Source organism: Vicugna pacos, unplaced genomic scaffold (assembly GCF_048564905.1).
Source record: "Vicugna pacos unplaced genomic scaffold, VicPac4 scaffold_19, whole genome shotgun sequence".
Taxonomy (NCBI): domain Eukaryota; kingdom Metazoa; phylum Chordata; class Mammalia; order Artiodactyla; family Camelidae; genus Vicugna; species Vicugna pacos.
Window position 1 is genome coordinate 36,394,401 of NW_027328740.1, and position 17,391 is coordinate 36,411,791.

General features: G+C 37.9%; 1 long non-coding RNA gene across 1 annotated transcript in view; it reads right to left on the bottom strand.

Annotated features, from left to right (window-relative positions):
• LOC140693453 (uncharacterized) overlaps positions 1 to 17,391 on the bottom strand; it is a 51,084-nt gene that overhangs the window by 31,699 nt on the left and 1,994 nt on the right. The window contains exon 2 of the long non-coding RNA XR_012069211.1: positions 16,453 to 16,567. This is a non-coding gene — a long non-coding RNA (uncharacterized lncRNA). The remainder of the gene's footprint in view (positions 1 to 16,452; positions 16,568 to 17,391) is intronic.

Below are 17,391 nucleotides of genomic sequence, written 5' to 3' on the forward strand. Positions count from 1 at the left end.
TAGGTCTGTCAGCATCCATTGGTATACGGGGTTCAGTAGATGTGTTCAGATGTTCCAGACAGTGAATCAGAGCAAAGACTGAGGTTTAGACAGTAGTTAAATGCCTCACCCGTGTGATCAGCATCCACAAACTGCTTTACTGAAAATCCTTAAAAGTGAGAACTTCATTAAAGCAACGATAAGTGAGGGGAAAAAATAGCTACAGACTAGTGGAAGTTTTATAACGTGTAAAAATGACAAAAGGCTATTCATGAGCATATTTTTAAAAACCCCTACACTTTAATAAGAAAAACAACAATCTGACAACAGGTTGTACACTGCTGTAGGAGAATCCATGCAGATGGACTCTTATGTGAATGGGGCTGGAGCTGTAGAATTAGTTAGTCTTGCAAGTAACTCAGTTAAACACAAATGCAAATGGGATACACTTCTAGAATATCTGAGGAAATATCTTGGAAAACTTACTCCTCTATGAAGCAATGACAATGGCAAAATTTGTCAAAATTAACCTCTGTAGAACTCTGGAAATTAAACCAAGACTTCCAGCAATCCGGGGAGTCTTTATTTGAGAAAGAAAAACAGCTAAATCTCCATAAAGATAGTGAGTTTTGAGGCATTGTAACTTGATCTACCCCATCCCTGTATCCTCACCTAAATGGTGGCCTTTATAAGCAATAGTCTCACAATCAAGGTAGGGGCAGAAGTGATTTAAAGTTACCCAAAAAATCCGCCCCCAGAGAGCTGTCACTATGTGACCTGTCACAAACTCATGCTGTGCAAACAGCCTGTCCCCAGAGTGTGTGTGGGAAAAAATCAGCAGTGAGTATCTAACATTACAACTGCCTGAGGCAGTGGGACCAGTAGAGGCTAACTAGGTGCTGACTAGGAAACTTAGAAGGCAAAATTGAGTAATGAGAAGTTCTGGGGGTGAAGGTAGGGTTAAAAAGCTCCAAAAAATTCTGAGAATTGTAGAAGGCAATATACATGTGTGGCACATGGCAAGGAAAGATCTGAGAAAATCCTAAGCCTTCAACACTGGCTGAACTTGAGGTTCTGCATAAGCAAGAACTAAAGGCTACGGAAGAGCTGCTGACTGCATGCTGGTGCTGAGGGCATCCCTCAGCATGCGGACACACAGCCACCTGGCAACAGCTCAAACGATTGGCTCCAGGCATTGAAAGAAATCACTGTCCAATTATTATTACAGTGATGACAACTAGGCTTTCTTCACACACACTGATCTCATGGTCATGCATGATAAAGAAAACAGACTTTAAAGAATTTGTTCAGGAAAGTAACTAAATAAATAGCTGCAGCAGCAATGACAATGGAAGCAACAATAAACCCTTGAGATGAGGAAAATCTGGCTTTCAGATCTGCCACATTGTAATATTTTAAATGTCCAGTTTTCAACAGAAAATTAGAAGATGTACAAAGAAACAGAAAAGTTTGGTCATAACAGATGGGGAAAAAGTAGTCAATAGAAACTCCCTGAGGTAGCCCAGACACTGGACTTACTAGACAAAGATATAAATAAGCAATTACACACATGTTCAAAATACTAACAGAAACCATGCCTAAAGGATTAAATTATGTGCACATCTCATTGTACAGAGAATATCAATAAATAAAATTTATAATAAAAACCAACTAGAAATTCTAGAGATACAAATATGACTAAAATAAAAACTTCAATAAGAGGTTTCTCTGTAGATATGAACTTGTTGGAGAAAAAGTCAGTTAAATTAAAACTACTGAAATTATCCAGTCTGTGGAACAGAAAGTAAAAGGAATAAAAAAAAAATAGAACACTGTGTCAGAGATAGGTGGGACACCATCAACAATATCAATACACACATAATGGGAGCGCCAGAAGGAGGGAGAGGAAAAAAGGGGCAGAAAGAATATATAAAGAAATAATGGCTGAAAACTTCCCAAATTTGATGACAGCATTAATTTGTACATCCCAGCAGTTCAACAAACTCCAAGTGCTATAAACGTAGAGACATCTAAAATAGGCACATCAGACTCAGTGTGTCAAAAGACAAGAATAAAGTATCTTGACAGCTGAAAGAGAAAAGTGGTTCAACATATAGAAAGGCTCCTCAGTAAGACAGTTGATTTCTCATCAAAAACCATGGAGACCAGAAGGCAGCGGATGGTATCGTCAAAGAGATAAAAGGAAAAGACTGTCACCAAGTATTTTATAGCCAGCAAAATGATTCTTTAAAAAAAATTAAAGGAGAAATTAAGACACTCCTACAAAAACAAAATCTGAAAGAATTCATTGCTAGCAGGCCTGCCCTACAAGAAATACTAAGGATAGTCCAGCAGGTGTAAATGAAAGGACACTTACCTGAAAAATAAAGAGCACTACTACATGAGTAAAAAAATAAAACAGTATAAATCGAGTATTACATGTAAATGTTTTGTTCTATTTGATGTAAAGGACAACTGCATAAAACAATACTTATGAAACTGTGTAGATGAGCTTATAAATGCATAAAGGTGCAATTTGTATGACAGTGACAGCATGAGGAGGGGGAGGGAAAAGACTGATACCAAAGCAAAGTTTTTGTGTACTGTTGAAATTAAGTTGGTATTCATGTCAACTAGATTGCTTTAAAACAAGATGTAAATTATAATCTCCAGGGCAATGGAAGAGAAGGAGGAGGAGGAAGAGGAGGAGGAGAAGAAAAAGATAAAATAAACAAATTAAAATGACACACTTGAAAATGCTTACTTTGTACAAAAATGTGTAGTAATAGAGGAATGGGAAAAAAAGACATATAGAAAGTAGACAGCAGTTGTAACTTCAATCTGATAAGAAATTACATTAATGTAAATGAATTAAACATTCTAATCAAAATACTAAAGGCAGAAATAAATGGAATAGACAATAGATGAACAATAGAGAATAATCAACAAAAGGAATAGTTGGTTCTTTGAAAAGATCAATAAAATTGACAAATTTTATCTAGTACTGAAAAAAAAAAGAGAGAAGATTCAAATTACTAAAATGAGAAATGAAAGGAAGGATGTCACTACTGCCCTTACAAAAATAACAAGGAATGTAAGGGAATACCATGGATAATTATATAGCCAATACATGAGATATTGTAGATGAAATGGATAAATTCCTAGAAGGACATAAATGACTGAAGCTAATTCAAGGAGAAATAGAAAACTCAAATAATCCTACAGTAAGTAGTAACTGAAATAGCAATCCAAAACTTTCACACAAAGAAATGCTAGGCCCGTATGGCTTTGTTGGTGAATTCCATCAACTACTTAAAGAAAAAACAAAAACAAAAACAAAAACAAACAAAAAATGCTTCACAAATTCGTCTGAAAATAAAAAGGTGGACACACTTCCCAATTCATTCAATGAGACTAGTATCACACTGATACGAAAATCAGACAAAGGGATCACAAGAAAACTAAAGACTATCTCTTATGAATATAAATGCAAAAATCCTCAACAGAATACAAGCAAATCCAAAACAGTAACATATAAAATAGACCACCATTAAGTGGGATGTATCCAGGTATGCAAAGGCAGTACAACATACAAAAGTCAATTCATGTAATACACCATATTAATAGAATAATGGATAAAAACTAGGAATAGAAGAGAACTTCCTCAACTTGACAGAGAACATCTATGAAAAACCTGAAGCAAAGATCATACATAATGCAGAAGCACTGAATTATTCCCTCCCAAAATCAACATTGTACTAGAGGTTCTAGTCAAATCAATCAGACAAAGAAAATAAAGCCTCTAGATTAGAAAGAAAGAAATAAAACTGTTTTGATTCCAGATGACATGATATTATATATTGAAATCACAAGGAATCCACAAAGGATAAATAGAAAAGAAAAAAAATCCTCTTAGAATTAATAACCCAGTCTGACCAAAATTGTAAGACACAGATGAATATATGAAAAGTAATTACATTTCTATTCAAAAGCAGTGAATAATCTAAAAATAAAATGAAGGAAACCTTTTCATTTACAATAGCATCAAAAAGAATAAAGTAATTAGTAATATTAAGAAAAAATATGTGGAATACTGAGAAAAATATCTGAAACTTGTATATTGAAAACTAAAATACTACTGATAGAAGTTAAAAATGACCTAAAATAAATGGAAAGCTCTTCTGTGTTCATGGATCAGAAGCCTTATTATTGTTAGGATGGCCATTGTCCTCAAAATGACCTATACATTCAATGCAGCTCTGGCTTTTTGGCAGAAATGAACAAGCTGATCCTAAAACTAATATGTAAATGCAAGATACCCAAAACAGTCAAAACAATCTTGAAAACTAACAAAGTTTTGAAGTTTCCAAATTCAAAACTCACTAACAAAACTGTGATCCATACAGTGTGGTACTTGCAGAAAGGACAGAAAAATAGATTGAGAGAAAAGAACTAAGAGACCATAAAAATGTCTTACATGCAGCCATTTAATTTTTGACAAAGGTGCCATGACAATCCAATGGGGAAAAATAATCTTTACAAAAATGATGCTGGGACACCTGTACATACACCTGGAAAGAAAGAAAACTGAACTTTTATCTTAACACCATTTATGGAAATTAACTCAAAATAAATCACAGACCTGAAACTATAAAACATTTAGAAAATGAACAATGAGGAAATCTTCAGGACTTTGGATTACAAATACTTGTAATATATGACACCAAAAGCACAAACAACAAAAGAAAAAAATCAAGTAAACTGGACTTCAGTGAAATTAAAAACTTCTGTGCTTCAAAGGACTTCATCAAGAAAGTAAGAAGACAATCCACAGGATGGATGAAAATATTTCCAAAATTTTCCCTGATAAGGGACTTTTATCCAGAATAGACAAAGAAGACTTAAAACATGACAATACAAAGACAAATGTAATTAAAATGGGCAAAGAATTTGAATACATGTTTCTCCAAAGAAGACATACGAATGGGAACTAAGCACATAAAAAGATGTTCAACATCAGTAGGCATTAGGGAAACAGAAATCAAAATCACAATGACATACCACTTCATACCAACTAGGATGACAAATATATATGATATATGATATATAAATATGAATCTGTAAACCCAGTAATAAAAAGTGTAGATGAGGATTTGGAGAAACTGGACTCCTCATACATTACTTCTGGACATATACAATGCTTCAGTCACTTTAAAAGCTATATTAGCAATTCCTCAAAATGTTAAAAGCAGAATACATCCCAGCAATTCCATTTTTTGATATATCCTGAAGAGAAGTGAAAATATGTGTTCACACAAAAACTTGTCCATGAGCATTTACAGCAGAATTATTCATCATCAACTGATGGATGGATAAGCAATGTGGTGTATTTATAACTACGGCATATTATTTGAATACAAAAAGGAATTTGGGTATTGATATATGCTACACTATGGATGAGCCTTGACAACGTCACACTAAATGAAAAACGATAATCAAAAAAGGCAGCATACTGTATGGTTCTACTTATATGAAATGCCTAGAACAGGCAAACCTGTAGAGGCAGAAAGTAGAGTGGTGGCTGTTGAGGGCTAAGGGAAAGGAAGGTTAGGGACTGACTTACTAAAGGGTACTGGTTCCTTTTGGGGGTGATGGCTACACAACCCTGAAATGTACATAAAAAGCTAATGCACACTTTCAAAGGCTGCATTTTACGGTATGTGAATTATATCTCCATAAACCTGTTATTCTTGAAGCTGAGCCCACCTATGGAGCAACTGACACAGCACTGACTGTGGCATCTGAACGGGGAGTGACCCACCCACCCACCGCGAAGGAGAGCAGCACCTGACCCAGTGTTGGAGGGGTGCAGTCTTCTTGCCAATGGACACTGTGAGCAGCACAGATGAGGGGGCCAACAGAGCAAGCTGAGTTCATGAAACAGGGAGAAGACACAAAGACCTCTCAATAAAACCATTAAGAGCGTTCAGTCTCTAGGAGAACACATCTTTGTTTTTAAAATCTTTTTATACACGTTTTATTTTCTATTAGCTTTTTAATCTTTACTTTTTAAACAGTTCTATATGTTTACAATTCTCATTTCATTTTTAATTCTCTTGGATTTGATCTGTTATTGATTATTCACAGGTTTTAAATATTGTGTTTTGAGTTTTTTCTTCTTTGCATTAAGGTTTTAAGAAGACATCTCAACTCGATTCCTATTCTTCTTCAACTTGCTCTTCTATTATTGATTATACACTGTTTTCAAACCTTCTTTTCCTCCATTCTTTTAAAATTCTATTTCTCTCTCTCATTTTTAAGTTTTATTCCAGCATAGGCCTTAGATAGATAAAGAAATAAACCCCTTTAAGGGCCACAATAGATAACTGATATTCCTTAAGCCACAGTGCCAGAGAGATATGAGCAGTTGAAGAAGCAGAGAAAGTATTCCCAATTAAAAGAGAAAGAGAAATCCCCTGAAAGAATGATCAATGAAATAGATATTAATGGCCTATTAGATCAAGATTTCTAAAAAGAAGTGATCGAATTACTGAAGGAACTAAAAGAGATAGTATTTAGAGACATAAAATATGTCAAAAACAAAATAGTAGCTATAAAGAAGAGCCAAGTAGAATTGGTAAATTCATTGGCTGAAATGAGATCTGACCTAAAGGCAGTACAACTCAGGCTAGATAATGCAGAGGAACGAATAAGTGACCTAGAAGACAGGACAACAGAAAGCACACAATCAGAACAGTTGAGAGAAAAAAATAAAAAACAATGAAAACAATATATGGAACCTATGGGATAATATAAAGCATGCCAATCTATGCATCATAAGAGTTCCAGAAGGGGAAGAAAGAACAAAGGGGATGGAGAAGGTATTTAAAGAAATCATAACTGAAAAATTCCCAAACATAAAGAAAGAATCAGACACCCAAGTACAGGAGGCTCAGAAGTTCCCAAACAGGAAAAGCCTAAAGAGACACACACCAAGACATAACAAAATCAAGATGGCCAGACTGAAGTAAAAAGAAATGATCCTAAAGGCAGCAAGAGAAAAACAAAGAGTGAGTTACAAGAGATGGCTCTCAGCTGATTTCTCTACAGAAACACTGTAGGCCAGAAGGGAGTGGAAAGATATATACAAAGTCCTGAATGAAAAAACAGATGCAGCCTAGGATACTTTCTGCAGCAAGGCTATCCTTTAGAACAGAGGGAGAGGTAATGAATTTCACAGAGAAGAAAAACTAAAAGACTTTAGCAACACTAAACCCATGCTAAAAGAAATATTGTAAGGTACACTCTAAATAAAAAAGAAGCAGGATGATACAGAAATGAGAGCTCATAACTGGAAAGGTGATAACTACCATGAATTACAAATAGAATGAACATGAAATTGTAAAAGAAGACATCTAAATCATTGAGTGGGAGAGGGAAGTAAGAAAATATAGAGTATTTTTTCTTTCTTCTTTTTTCTTAAATTTTTCGTTCTAGGTAGGATGGGTTAGAGATTGCTTTACTATCTGTTTAGTACACACAGTTACAGTAATTGCTTAACAGACTTACAAAAAAGTGTAACCACAAGCCAAAAACTTACAAGTGAGTAACAAAAACTAAATACAATCCAAGATAACAGAAAGGAAAATTACCATACCACAAAAGGAAGAAGAAAGGAACAAAGAAGAAATATGAAATCAACTGCAAATAAAAGTTCAAATAGCAATAAACACTCATTTATCATTAATTATTCTAAATGATAATGGACTAAATGCTCCAGTCAAAAGACAGAGTGGCAGACTGGATAATAAAGCAAAAAACTTCAATAAACTGCATACAAGAGACACATTTTAGGGAGAAGGACACATATAGATTGAGAGTGAATGGACGGAAAAGGATATTCCATGCAAATGGAAACTCCAAAAAAGCAGGTATAGCAGTTCTGATTTCAGACAAAATAGACTTTAAAACAAGGGCCATAAAGAAAGATAAATAAAGGCATTTTATAATGATTAAAGGAGCAATACAAGATGAGGATATTACAATCATTAATATATATGCATCCAACATGAGCACCTAAGTACATAAAACAACTACTAACAGAGATAAACGGGGAAATTGATGGGAATACAATCATTGTCAGAAGTTTTAACACCATATTAACATCACTAGACAGATCTTCCACACAAAAAATAAATAAGGCAACAGAGAAATTAAATGATACAATAGAAAAATTAGATTTAGTGGATATTTTCAGAGCATTACAACCCCCCAGAATAGGATATACATTCTTTTCAAGTGTGCGTGGAACATTTTCTAGGATTCATCATGTACTTGGTCACAAAAGAAGCCTCAAAAATTTTAAGAAGATAGAAATTTTCTCAAGTATCCTTACTGACCACAATGCCATCGAAACTAGAAATCTCTTCAGAGAAACAAAGCATAAAAAAAAGGAAAGCATAGAGATTAAACAACATGCTATTAAAAAAAAATGGGTCAATGATGAAATCAAAGTTGAAATTAAGGAATACATTGAGACAAATGAAAATGAAAACAACCACAAAAAACTTATGGGACAAAGCAAAAGCAGTGCTAAGAGGAAAGTTTAGGGCGATACAGGCCTTCCTCAAAAATGAAGAACAATTTCAAAAAAACAATCTAACCCACCAGTTAAAAGAACTAGATACTGAAGAGTAAAAACACCCAAAAAGTCAGCAGAAGGAAGGAAATAATTAAGATCTGGGAGGAAATAAATAAAATAGAGATTAAAGAAATAGAGAAAATAATCAATCAAACCAAAAGCAATTTTTTGAAAGAGTAAATAAAATCGAGAACCTCTGGCCAAACTCACAAAGAAGAAAAAAGAGAGAGCACAAATTTGCAAAATAAGAAAGGAAAATGGAGAAATTACAACAAATAACATAGAAATATAGACTATCATATGAGAATATCATGAAAAACTACATAAAAAAAGGGATAACCTAGAGGAGATGGACACGTTTCTGGAAACATACAGTCCACTAAAACTGAATCAAGAAGAAACTGACCACTTGAACAAAATGACCACTAGGAATGAAATCGAATTAACAATAAAAAAATCCCTACAAATAAAATCCAGAACTGGACAGCTTCACCAGGGAATTCTACCACACATACAAAGAAGTACTCATACCAGGCCTTCTCAAACTCTTCCAGAAGATTGAAAAGAAGGAATATTCCCAAACTCATTCTATGAAGCCACAATCACCCTGATACCAAAACCAGGCAAAGACACCACCAAAAAAGAGAATTACAGAACAATATCACTGATGAACACAGATGCAAAAAAAGTCCTTACCAAAATACTAGCAAATAGAATTCTACAGCACATAAAAAAGATTATACAACATGCTCAAATGGGGTTCATCTCAGGGACACAAGGGTGTTTCAACATATGCAAATCAATCAATGTAATACTTCACATCAACAAGAGAAAGGACTAAAACCACATGATCATCTCAATAGATGCATAAAAGCTTTTGATAAAATTCAACACCCATTTATGATAAAAATTCTCACCAAAGTGGGTATTGAGGGAACATAACTCAACATCATGAAAGCTATATATGACAAACCTACAGCCAGCATAGCACTGAACGGTGAAAACCTCAAAAGCTTCTCACTAAATTCTGGGACAAGACAAGGATGCCACTATCACCACTCTTATTCAACATAGACTTGGAAGTCCTGACCATAGCAATCAGGCAAGTAAGAGAAGTAAAAGGGGTCCAAATTGGAAAAGAAGAGGTAAAAGTGTCACTACATGCAGATAACATGACACTATATATAGAAAACCCTAAAAGGTCCACACCAAAACTACTAGAGCTGATCGAAGAGTTTAGCAAGGTAGCAGGTTACAAGATTAATGTTCAAAAATCAGTTGCATTTCTTTACACTAATGATGAATCAACAGAAAAAGGAAGTAAAGAAATAAAACACTTTAAAATAGCACCCAAAGTAATAAAATTTCTAGGAATAAATCTAACCACAGAGGTGAGAGAATTTTACACAGAAAACTATAAACCATTGGCGAAGGTAATTGAAGAAGACTTTAAAAAATGGAAAGGTATCCCAAGCTCTTGGATTGCAAGAATCAATATTGTTAAAATGGTCACACTGCCCAGGGCAATATACAGATTTAATGCAATCCCTGTAAAATTACCCAAGACATATTTCATAGAACTAGAACAAATCACAATAAAATTTATATGGAACCATCAAAGACATAGAAATTCCAGGGTATTACTGAAGAAAAAAAAGAAAGAGCCTGGAGGAATAACTCTCCCAGACTTCAGACAATACTATAGAGTTACAGTCATCAAGACAGCATGGTATTGGTACAAAAACATACATATAGACCAATGGAACAGAATAGAGAGCCCAGAAATGAACCCACAAACTTTTGGTCAACTAATCTTCGACAAAGGAGGCAAGAATATACAATGGAATAAAGACAGTCTCTTCAGCAAGATAAACATAAGACAAGATACAATAAACCTCCTAGAAGAAAATACAGGCAAAATATCTGACATACATCTCAGAAATGTTCCCTTAGGGCAGTCTAGCCAAGCAATAGAAATAAAAGCAAGAACAAACAAATGGGACCTAAAGAAACTTACAAGATTCTGCACAGCAAAGGACACCATATGTAAAAAAAAGACAACCTACAGAATGGGAGAATATTTTTGCAAATGAAACTGACAAAGGCTTGATCTCCAGAATATATAAGCAGCTCAAATGACTTAATAAGAAACAACCAAATAACCTAAACCAAAAATGGGCAGAAGACCTAAACAAGCAATTCTCCAAGGAAGACATACAAATGATCAATGGGCACATGAAAAAATGCTCAATGTCACTAATTATCAGAGAAATGCAAATCAAAACTACAATGAGGTATCACCTCAAACCAGTCATAATGGCCATCATTCAAAAATCCACAAATGACAAATGCTAGAGAGGCTGTGGAGAAAGGGGAACCTCCTACACTTCTGGTGGGAATGCAGTGTGGTGCAGCCACTGTGGAAAACAGTATTGAGTTCCCTCAAATGTCTAGGAATAGACTTGCCATATGACCCAGGAATCCTGCTCCTGGGCATGTATCCTGAAGGAACCCTACTTCAGGATGACACCTGCATCCCAATGTTCATAGCAGCACTATTTACAGTAGCCAAGACATGGATACAGCCTAAATGTCCATCAGCAGATGACTGGCTAAAGAAGTGGTATATTTATACAATGGAATACTACTCGGCCATAAAAACTGACAATTTAGGGCCATTTGCAGCAACATGGATGCTCCTGGAGAATGTCATTCTAAGTTAAGTAAGAACGGTAACAAGGAATAAAGACAATTACCCACAGGTACAGTTATTTTGATTAAAATATCCACACAGAAAGCAAGTCACCCCCACGACTGCTGCCAGGAGGAGCATCTGAGTGTAATAGCCCAGCCAAGCAAAGTAGATTCTGAACTTCTCTCCTTAGAATTTCCTGCAGAAAGACAGAAGGAAGTTTCAGAAGACACAAATAATCACTCTGTAGCTTCATCCTCATGTTAATTTATTTTTTTCTTTTTTGGGGGGCATAACTAGGTTTATTTATTTGTTTTTAAATGGAGGCATTGGGGATTGAACCCAGGACTTCATGCATGCTAGACATGCACTCTACCACTGAGCTATACCCTCCCTCCATCATATTAATTTCTGATTCTAAATCAAGGGGGCTTTAAGTTTAATCCTCCGACTCAATTCACTCTTAAAACATATGCGTTTTCATAGCAGCCCCCAAATTCTACCGTGAAATAAGAAGTGTTTTATGTATCATAGAAGTACAGATCACTGGCTCACCTGCTGAAGAGAGATAAATGAGAACAGAGCAAAGGAGAGGACGAGGCTGACTCCACAGCAGATGCAGGGGATCATCACCACTCACTGGACAGTCTGGCACATTCAACAAATCCCCCCAAAAATCATTCTTAACAGGCTTGACACAAGTGGACATCAACAAGTGGCTCAGTCATCTGCTCCTGCCTTATCTCGGGAATGTCCCTGGAGCAAATACATCGTAAACCACAGATAATAAGGAAATGGCTGATAATGATAACAACTGGGAGTGCAATGTCTGTCTGACAAAATATTTATAAAACTCATTGTGGGAATGGGAGAGGGCAGGAGGGATGTGACTGAGGAAGGCACTGCCCTGTATTCTTTGTATCTAGCACGTCTGTTGTTCCTAGGTTTTAAAACCTCTTCTCAGTTAACCTGGAGTAGATGGAACAGGCCAGGGAGGCAAGATTAGAAGAAAGGAGGCAGGGCATTAAGTGGTGCCAGGCTGATCCTAAAAGGGAGACCGACACAGACAGGCAGACACAGAGAGTTTAGGGATGAGGTGGAACAATGAGACGGCGGCTCAGGTGTGTCTTGCTGTTGCTGAACCTTCCCTCAACTGGCTCACTGATGACTCGGCAGTGCTGGGTAAAACCTGTGGATTTCCTCAGCTCTGAGTTCTCTCTGAGGCTTCCGGCTCAGTCTGGAGCTGAGATGAGTTCCGTGGGCTTAGCCTAGGGGGGACTCAGCTCCGAGAATAGCCTGGAATCCTGGAAAACTTCACGCAGGAACCCCGGAGGCTGGACCAGCACTCACAGGGCTGCTGTGAGACCAGCTCCATAGTCAGAGCCCTGGGCATGGACCATTCCATGGGGAAAAGGGCTGAGCCCGATGCCAAATCAGATAGGAGCGAAAAAGTGTGTTCATTCTCATGTGACTGGGCTTTGTGGCCTGGCTCACGGGTGGCAGGCTCAGGATGGTGTCTGGCAGAGAAAACCCTGGCAATGGGTTTGAGATGTCTTGGACTCATTCTTGTTAAGCTTTTTGTAATACATTCTTATCAACTATCCATCCTGAAAATGCCAAATTCAAAACTGAAAGAATGTTAGAAGTTGCCTGCTCTAACTGCCCAATGGTAAACACACCCTGCTACAGTTAGAGAGCTGGTCAGGCAGCCTCTGCCTGGATATTTACAGTGACGGGGAGTTCGTTACTTCCAAAGGTTACAAGTCGGCAGGAAGGTCAGACAGAATTTTTGAACCTTAAACAGATATCTGCCTCCTAGTCCTTGCTGAAAGGCAAGGAATAATGAGGATCCCTTCAAATGTAGTTTTGCCTGATTGTTATCTCTCTCTGTCAAAAGCACCCCAATTTTTTTTCAAAATTCAGCTTTGATTTCTTTTTATCAAAGTAATGCCATACATTTAATAAAGAGTCAAACAGTTCTCGAACACCGATTGTAAAAAGGAGCAGTTCCCATCAACCGCCCCATTTCCTGGCCAGAAACAACCACGTTCAGCTCCTACTGCTGACTCTTGGAATACTTACTCCCTTTCTCTGACTAATATCCTTGTAACACAGCCTACTGACTTTTTCAGCTTTATGTATCACCTATTTAACTTTCTATTTTGGAAAATGAGGATTCAGCTCTCTTTCAAACCCCATCTCATCTACACACCCAAACCTTCATTCTTCCAACCTTTTGATACAATTACATTATAATTTTCATCAGCTCAGTATCCTTGATTTACATTATTATTACTCTGTACAGACTATTCAAAGCTGTAGCAATTTGTGCTAGTCTTACCTTTTCTTCCCTACTTCGTTTTCCTGGAGTTAATAATTGTCTTGGTTTTTCATAGCTTAGATTTCTGTGCACTTAATAATTCAACCTCAGACCTTCTCTTAACGAACAACTTTCACAATACTTTCCAATACATTGTCTACAAATTTCATCTCCTTGAATAAATCTCTTCAGATCTCCTTCCACATGGATTAACGACATGCTAGTCTTGTCACAGAGCTCATGGGGCCACTAGTGTGAAGTAACATGGGAATACATGGACCAGGATCAGGGAAAAGATCAACATAATTGCCTTAGCAATACATACTTAAAATAGTAGGAAAATTGTTTTCTTTACAAACACAAACACACACACAAACCCCAAAAGCCCATAAAGAATGATTAAAGAGTGGTCAAACCCATTGCCCTGCCTTCAAATTCTGTATAACATAAAACAAAAATAACAGAAGGAAGATATCATATAAATATGAATCTCAAGGGGGATTGGGTACACTCAGTGGCAGAGTGTGTGCTCAGCATGCTTAAGGTCCTAGATTCAATCTTCAGTACCTCCATTAGAAAAAAAAATTAAAAAGAAAAAAAATTATCAATTTTAAATATTTACATATTAACAAATATCCTCCTTTAAAACTGTGTTCTAAAGGATAACCCGGGTTAAGGAGAAAGTACCTCTTCATGACTGTGATCCTGCTGATAATTGAGGGAGGAAATTAGAGTATGACCACATGAAATAAAATTCCTTATGAAATAATGATCCCGGGTGACAATCATTATTGGCTGCTGTCATCACAAAAAAGAGAGTCGAATGTAATATTATGTACCTTATGACAGGAGTACAAAACTTCACATAACAATTATTTTTGCACAAAGTTGAACCTCAATCAGATCAAGCTTTTAGGGGAGGATTAAATCACTTAGCTAAAGCCAATACATAGGATGGAGAAACAAGTCTAACACCATAGGGGAGAATGAAATCAGCCAAACAGGAAATAGAGAAACCCCTCAGCAATTTCAAGGAAAATGAGAAACAGGAAAATTATAGATTAGAACGCACTTGAGAGATATGCTAGCTGCAATGTCTGAATCTTGTCTGGATCTTGATTTCAACCCCAAAACTACTTAAAAGTGTATTTTTGTGACAAGCAGGGAATTATTTTGTAACCCTAAAAAAAAGGAATATTCCAATTTTATTTGAAAGAGACCTTGTCATTTCACTAATGAAAGGTTAAGCTATGTAGGATTGTCTTCAAAATGACCCCATAGTGGGGGAGGGGAGGAGATGGAGATGAAAGATGCAACAACAGTGACTCTGAGTTTATAATTCTGGAGCTGGGTGACTGATAACACCCAGGCAGGCTGGCTGTACTGTTCTCTCTATTTCTGTACATGTTTGAATCTTTCCATAAAATGTGAAACAACAAATAGACTTCAGTGTTTTAAAACCCTCACTTTGAAGGTTAAGAGGTTTGCCCAAGTAGGTGGGCACCTGCATGGGGCACTGAGATAAGAAAGAACAGACACCTGGCTCCAGACCGACCTGGGGCTACCTTGACCCTCCTCTTCTCCTAACCATCCACAGCCAGCCCATAACTGCATCCCGTCAGCCCCACTCCCCAAATGCATTCCTCATTGGCTCCCACCATCTCTCAACTGGCCCAATCCAAGAGCCTCCTACCTGGCCTCCCTGCTTCCTGGGTCCCTGCCATACATTCTCCACATTATCTTTGCAAAATGTGAGTGAGAGAAAATTACTTAAGTGCTTAAGCTATCATGACTGCTTCTCACTGCGCTTAGAGTCTACACTGCTTTCCGTGCTCCTGATGCCCTTCTAAACCTCGCGTCTCATCACTCTCACCAGCGCTGGCTCCAGTGTCTCCACAAACCTGCTGAGCACATTTGTGCCTCGGGGCCAATGGACAAGCTGCCTCTATTCCATGGGTGACTTTTCCCAGATCTTCAAATTCCAGCCTCCTTATCGCCATCTCAGCTCACATGTAACCTACTCAAAGATAGCTTTCTTAACTCACTTCCCCCCAAGTCTCCCATCTCAACACTGTGTTATTTCTTCATTTCAATCTGACATTGTTTCCTTATTTGCACGATTATTTTTGTTTTCTCGGTTGTCCTTGGCCTCCATCCCCCCAGCAGCCTTGCCCAAACAGCATAAGCCCCCGGGGAGCAGCCGGCGCTGGTGCTCTGAGAAGACACATGCTGAGCGTGACATTACAATCACGTGGTGTAGTGAAACGGTGTCGAACAGCAGATACAGAAAAGCAGTGAGAATTTCTCTCTTATTTTATAATTTAAATGAAATGTAACATTTACTCCTATGTAATGAAGAATTTGGTAGGTCTTTGTTCCCAGTTCCTAGGCAGCAACCGCTAAAGCCTCGAAATTTCCCAAGATAAGAGTGTCTTTGCTATTCATGGTGGAACCTTGGATGGCTTGTGTTCATGAGATGACTCAGGATGGGGACTGGCCAGCCAGAGACACCAACCATGTGATTAGAGGAGTGGGGCTTTGAGCTTTGTGACAAGTGAGTGGCCACCAGGAGAGGAAGGGGCTCAAAATTTAGGGCTAAGGAAAGGTTTGACTTACAGTTAGGGTTTGGGTTAGCCATGTCGGTAGTGACCCAATAAATCATGGCTTTGTAATAAAGCCTGCAGTAAAAACTTGGGGCAACGAAGCTCAGAGCTCCTGTGAGCTTCCTGGTTGGTAACACTCTTGGAGGACTGTCACACTCAGATGCCATGAGGACAACCCTGAGCCCTTCCCACTGGGGTGCTCTCCACAACACCTCACCTGATGAGACCTAAGGGCTGCTGCTTGTCTGTGCTTCGAGGAGGAGCCCATTCCCTGTACAGAAGGCCCTGATCACTGGGGCAGCTGAGGTCCTCTGACGGAGGCTGAAGTGGCACTGGGAATCAGAAGCAAACAGGTGAGCGTCACTGTCACAAAATGTTCACATGTTCTGGTGATAAAATTTGGTGCTAACACTTCATGGTCATTTGTAAATAAGGGGCCCTCACTTGCCAGGAGGGATGGAGGTACCATATAATTTTTCATAATTCTCACCCAGGATTAATATTAACCCCTTGAGGGTCATTTGCAAACGTGGGTGGAAAGGAACGCTTGGATGTCACAGTCCTGGGACCACCGTGGGTACCTGGTGAGAGCCTTGCAGATGCTTAATGTTCTACAACCGGGCCAGTGTTCCACAGCAAAAATCTAGTCCACCCAAGTGCCCAAACTGCTGCAGTGGAGGGACACCTGATGGTCCAGCCCCCTCTTTGGACACCCGGAGGAACTTGGACCCTGACAGGTTAGGGGCAGGGTCAATTCTAAAACCCAGGCATTTTTGTCCCCACAATTCAGTAGTTATTCGGTGACAGCACATGGAATATAAACAACAAAGTAACTTGACATGATGTTATATATTTAGCTTACTCAAGAAACAAAGTTTAAATCCAGTCATTCTCCTTCCCACCTGACCTACTTTCCTTTGTCTTGTACTAGCACCAGATTATTACCCACCCAGCCTTAACAAGGGTCCTGACTCCACTTACCTCCCTCCCAAACACCACATGAGATGATTCCTCAGCCTGGATGTGGGACCAGCAATTACAAGAAGCTTTAGTGGAAAAGAACTGGTTATGCACAGATACCAACTAAACACTGTAGATTCCTGGTGTCCCACAATAGTAATCATGACAGCTGTTTGCAAGTGTCCCCAAAGTTCAT